Consider the following 5930-nt stretch of genomic DNA (forward strand, 5'->3'; position numbering starts at 1 on the left):
GGTCTTATACTACCTTAAAACATTCTATGCAAACTACCTCACTTTTCATCAAATACAAATCGTTTTATAAAAAATTTTCTTTCTTAAATACGACACATTTTTAATACATCTCCAATTTGAGTTATTCAAAACTGTTTAAGTCCTTTTGGCCTATGCACGCACGTACACGTTTTCACTTATGTTTGATGCCCAAACCATTTTAGACAAACGAACTCTCTTACAAACCTATCTCTTTGTTCTTCAAAATTTCATACTTTATCAAAAAAATCTCAAACTCCAAAGTCTCAATTTTAAACAATCATCCTTTTGCCAAAATCTTTTCAAGTCTTCCCCTTGAATAAATTTCGGGACGAAATTTTCTAAAGTAGGGGAGACTGTAACATCCGTCAAAAACGAATATCCAGAAATTCTACCCGGTTCGAAACCCGGATCCTAACTTTTAAACCATAGAAAATTTGTTTCGCAAATTTAATTAACCGTTGAGAGTTAATTAATTAAATTAAATTATTAATGGCAAATCTAATTTTTTTTTATATAAACTAGTTAGTTTTACTAGTTTTAGAGTTACTTTTTTGTTTTGCAATATAAGTTAACTTAGTTAACTAAATCTCTAAAGTCAAGGGACTATTATGCAAGTTAAGAAAAAATAATAAACTAATTATAATCAAGCCAATAAGAGAGCAAAGCCTTTTCATCTTTGCCGCCCAACAACAGCACATAACTCGCTGTCTTCCTTCCTCATCTATTTACTTCGCTGATTTCTCGGGATTTGACGTTATTTCCGCGTTTCCATATCATAGTTCGTTTCCATAAACAACATCTAACAAGCCCCACAAACTCATACAACCTATTTTTGACACCCTCACACCTTCAAAACACCTCTTCGTTCAACCTTGCCGGAGAGCACCTCCAGTCGCCGGAATACCAAACATATCCTTCTTTCAAAGAAGCCGCAACTCTCTCTCTCTCTCTCTCTCTCTCTCTCACTGTTGAACCTTCGCCGGACATCGAAACGCATCGAAGACGACACCGCAAACCTCTGTTTCACCCGTACGTTTCACCGGGGCTCCAAACTAATCCACCGAAAAGATCAAGACCTGCCGGACGATCGGAGAAGACGATCAGAACTTGCGGCTTGTCTGTGTTCGGTATACCTTCTTATCCTTTCGTTTTTTCTTTCTTTCTTCTTCGTTAATCTCCTGTTGATATGCATTTTCGTTCCTCATTATAATTCAACTAACTGAAACTATGAGGATTACATGTAAACAGTTGACCACGAGTTCTGTTATATTTCTTTATGAAGTAGACATTTAAGTTAGTGTGTTAATATAGTAAAAACCATTTAACTCTCAACTTTACTACTGTAGTGGATATCACAAAAAAAGAAAATCAAAAGGAAGATGTAAAATGAATATCATAAGCCATGTTTATGATAAACGATAAGAAAGAGTTATGGTTTTGATGGTTATTTTTATGAAAAAGATGAACTATAAAGAAATGACTAATTCCATTTCTTTTCTTTTATCCATAAAAAAATGCATTAGCCTCTTTATTTTTATTTATTTATTTATTCTTATTTTTATAAAAGTAAAACTTAAGTTGTTAATTACTACAACTAGTGTTATCCATTGTCGCGCGTTGCGCGATTACAATATGTTTTTTTTTTTGCCTTGTTAGCATGACACAGGTTGTTGCAAGAGGGGAATTCATGTTATAGCTGATATATGTTTACTTTTAACTCCAATAACTTCAAAACTGTGAATAGAGAGACAGATCTAGGATCTTATAACTTGACCTTTTCCTCTTAGATCTCATAACCTGACCGCTGCCGCCACATCTATAAACACATCAAATGATCAAATGTCAACCTATTTTTGTAGCTATATCAATATAAAACTTATACTATATAAAAACAAACTCATCGTGTGTGTATCTTCGAATCAAACGTGCAATCTTCAGTCCAGAAGTATAAAGATTATAAATTATAACAACAAACTCACATTATATCTTCTAACCATTACGTGCGATCTTCGACCCAACAACCTCATCTGGAAGTGCAAAACGCTTAGAACACATAGTAAACTAACCATCATTTTAATCAAATTCTCTAACTTATGAAGTTCCCCAATGAAAAAACGAAATAAGTTCAAAAATGAGCAAAACAATCCTTATCAAGTCTTTTTATTTTCTTTCGAAGTGCTGCAAAAAGGTGAAAGGTTTAAAGGATGAAACCAAACAAAAAAAATATACCATATAGCAGAATAAAAAGAAACCCAGGTGCATTAGCCAAAGTCCAGGCCTGTGAAATTGCTCCAGTTCTCTTGATTCAGTCCCCAAACTTGACTTCTACTATTTGCCCATCCGTACTCTTCACCTTTCATCTTCTCTTCTAGCACTCGTACGCTTCGCCTTTAATCCCCTATAGCATCAGTACGCTTCGCTTTTAATCTCCTCTAGCACCTGTACGCTTCGCCTTTAATCTCCTCCAGTTCTCTTGATTCCATTATTCATTTCTATGATGGTTTTAAACAGCAGGTTGCCTCAACATTTTTTCTATTATGTTCGATTGTGAAAGCATATTTTTTGCAGATATTTTAAGCATCGTTTAGGTTTGCTTTCTATCACCCCTTTATATACGCTACTCCAGCTCTCCGAAGAATTGTATGGGAGTCGTACTCAGAAGGAATAAACATGTAAATTATATATAATAGACAATTAAATTAAATTATTCACCTTGATTACTGGTAAATTATGGCAAAAGTTAGTTATGAATAAAATAGGTTGAAATTCGCCCAAAAGTCCATTTTGAAGGCATAAGATCTCCAGAATCGTTTGTTTATAAATGAAAAGATAAACATTTTTGGTAATCTTATATGACATACTAATGGACGGGATGGTAACGGCCAACGGGTCATACACGTGAATCACACTAAAACGATTTCCTGACAATTACAGGCTGTCATTGATAAAAAAAAGCCATGCAATACCAGCATAAGTTGTGACCTGTGTCAATAGCTATAGAAATGAAAGTCACATGCCTCAGGTAACACTAAAAGCGCGTCCAAGCAGTGTCATTCTCTTGAAACTGCAAAGTTTCATGAAATAACAATTATGCTACACTTAACAATTAAATTAATGAATAAACACAAACTTACATATCTTCTCGAAATAATCCCAAAACTAAATTGCGGATCCAACCCGTTTTCCAGCTATAATCACTCTCCACCAAATGGACACTGGTTCATAAATGCCCTTTCTACAACTGACGAACAACCAGGACCTGTAAAAATCAAATCCGTTATCACTTCTTTTTACGCACTAATTAAGTACTCATGTTTTTAATTGAACATTTTGTTTTCAGATTTAATTCACTAATGAAATCTGAAAGGCTTTGGAGGAGACGCGTGGAACCTTCACTTATCTAAACCGTGGGATCAAAACGGACGGTTGTGATTTTCAGTATCACTATTCATTCAAATCCTCTATTAATAGATTTTGATATATTTAGATTAGATTAGTGTTATACCGTCGCGCGTTGCGGCGGAAAAATCACGGGTCAACAACTACTCGTGTCTAGTAGTAAATTTGTTTAAGCGATGCAAGACGTGTCCCTGGTGGTCTACAAGAACAATGAAATTGTTGTCAACGCAAGACTATGTTCTCATATTTTCCACTCGACCCATAGGGATCACAATTCATTATCCATATTTAATTAAAAAACATAGTGAAAAAAAGCACGCAAGATGTCAAGTGTGATGTAATTCACAATGAAATACTTCTCCACTCCTTGTCGTATTTCATTCTCCACATTATAATCCATGTACAACAATAAAGATCCATACCAAAGAAGTAAGAACAGTGATATTGAAGGTTGATTCTGTCACCTGTCACCGCACGACCACGTGACCGGTCTGCAAGTAGCCGAGGCCAGTTCAAATAGTTAATTCAGTTTAAAATTCAAGCCAGGTTGAATCAAGCCAGCTTGGTTGAAAATTCGAACCATGCTTGAGCTCACCTGACTCGAGCTCAACTCATGAAGAGTCCGAGTTAAAAAATATAAAATTACCTTCAACTTGATCACCATTAACAGGTGCTTCATACCCATCACCTTCCTTAATAATCTTCTTCGTCATAATTTACTTTGCACTCAAATGCACTGTTGTTACTTACCAAAATATTAACAATATGCATTCAAATTTGCAAATTTAACATTATGCTATAACTTTTATATGCTCGATAAAAGATTAAAAGCACATAACAATACCTGGTAAAAAATTCTTGCGTTTGTTGACATCACAACACCCCAACGACTGCTAGCTGTAGTCACTGAAGTTACATGAAACCCTTCTTTCCATTTTTACTGATCCATTCAAACGGAAATGATTCACTCATTTTAATGAGGTCGTTTATGGGACTGGAACTCCTTTTGGTTTTTAAATGACTTGTAATAGACGGCTCAGAATAGGTATTGAGGTTGTCATAGCTGTATAACAGGTTGCTAGTAGCAAACACTGCACTCGCCATCCTTGCTATGCAACATCAAACCTCAACTTTTTTTTTTTTTTACCAAAGTCATCATAGCCAGCAAACGAACTCGGTACGCAACGACCAAATATAACTTTCAGTTCCATATACCCTTAATTCCAACAGGCCGGGTGAAGTTCAATTGGTTGATAATGGCTGCAACGGAGGTTGCAAAAACAAAGACTAACTTACGGTTTCGATACGGTGGTACAATCAAATTCCCCATTCAGATACAAAGACTACAACACAAATCAAAGACCCCATTCAGGAACAAAGACCTCCTAACATGCAAAGATTCCACCTTTACAACTTCATGATCACCGGATTTCATATTTCAGAACCCAATAATCAAGATTACTGGATATCAACAATGAAACTCCACCCCTAGAAATTCATAGTAGACTTAGGGTTTAACACCAGAAATTCTTTAGGCTTTACAGATCCAAAGAGTTCTCAAATTAGAGAAGTCATGCATTATACCAAAAGCTCTAAAAGTATAAAACTCAAGAATGGAGATAAAAAGAGGTTACCATGGAGAAATCTGAAGGCCGTCGCCGCTAGAAACAGACTCAAATGGCCGCCGGCAACAATAGGTCTCCATCGGAATAGCCGTTGCTGCCAGAATCAGACTCAAATGGCCGCCGGCAACGACGGGTGTTCACTAAACAGGCGCTCAGCCGAGGAGATTGAAGACGGGATAGGCGTCGATCAGACAAGATGGACGGAAGGGGCGGCGGTGCTCCTCCGTTAACCGTTCCACCATCATCAATCGACACCTCTTTCTCACCACCTTAAATATGGACTGGAGGGTTGAAGGCACCGCCCTTGTGAACCAATCAAGATATGTATGACTTGGGTTTCATGGATGACTCGATGGTGGTAAATTAGGGCAGGTGTTTATGTGATGATGACTCATCACCGCCTAAATCCTCCAATGAGCAGTGTTTAACACTGTTCATTCAGTTTATCTATTAACATATATGAATAGCTAACAGATCTATCAATAATGTTAGAATGTAATTAACAACTTTATTTGAAACTCTTTTCCCTTTTAAAATTTAAACTATTACATCTATGGTTTGACAATTTATTTTGACTCTTATTACAACATTAAATTTTGTAATGACTAAAAATGACTAACACATTATTTTAAACTCTTTTATCTTTAATGTAATAAGGTGATAAAATAAAATTCTTAACTAATTAAATTGTAAACTTAAAATGTTAGGGATTGTATTTAACACGCGTATATTAACAAGATCGTTATCGTTTAGGATAACCATTTCATTCGTTCTCTTGGAATTTCTCCAATCCTTACTCTTGCGTTATTACAAGGAACTCTTATACGCAACCACTGTGAGTATACTCGTATTTCCCCCTTTTTACTTTTACCACTTTTGGGGTGT

The 5930-nt window shown here is 35.8% G+C and overlaps 1 long non-coding RNA gene across 15 annotated transcripts; it reads right to left on the bottom strand.

Moving 5' to 3' along the window:
- Positions 1–636: 636 nt before the first annotated feature.
- LOC110898064 lies at positions 637–5548 on the bottom strand. 15 transcript variants are annotated; one of them, XR_004877174.1, is made up of 8 exons: positions 4265–5548; positions 4067–4156; positions 3527–3911; positions 3156–3280; positions 2251–3085; positions 2001–2048; positions 1796–1837; positions 637–1199 (listed from the first exon to the last, which is right to left on the bottom strand). It is a non-coding gene; the product is annotated as an uncharacterized LOC110898064 (long non-coding RNA). The 15 variants fall into 15 exon arrangements; XR_004877180.1 differs by lacking the exon at positions 637–1199 and having other exon boundaries at positions 1638–1837; positions 2001–3085; positions 3527–3619; ... (1 more) ...; positions 4265–4908; positions 5055–5546; XR_004877183.1 differs by lacking the exon at positions 637–1199 and having other exon boundaries at positions 1638–1837; positions 3843–3911; positions 4265–4908; positions 5055–5509.
- Positions 5549–5930: the final 382 nt, after the last annotated feature.

Source organism: Helianthus annuus, chromosome 13, assembly GCF_002127325.2.
Source record: "Helianthus annuus cultivar XRQ/B chromosome 13, HanXRQr2.0-SUNRISE, whole genome shotgun sequence".
In the NCBI taxonomy this organism is placed as follows: domain Eukaryota; kingdom Viridiplantae; phylum Streptophyta; class Magnoliopsida; order Asterales; family Asteraceae; genus Helianthus; species Helianthus annuus.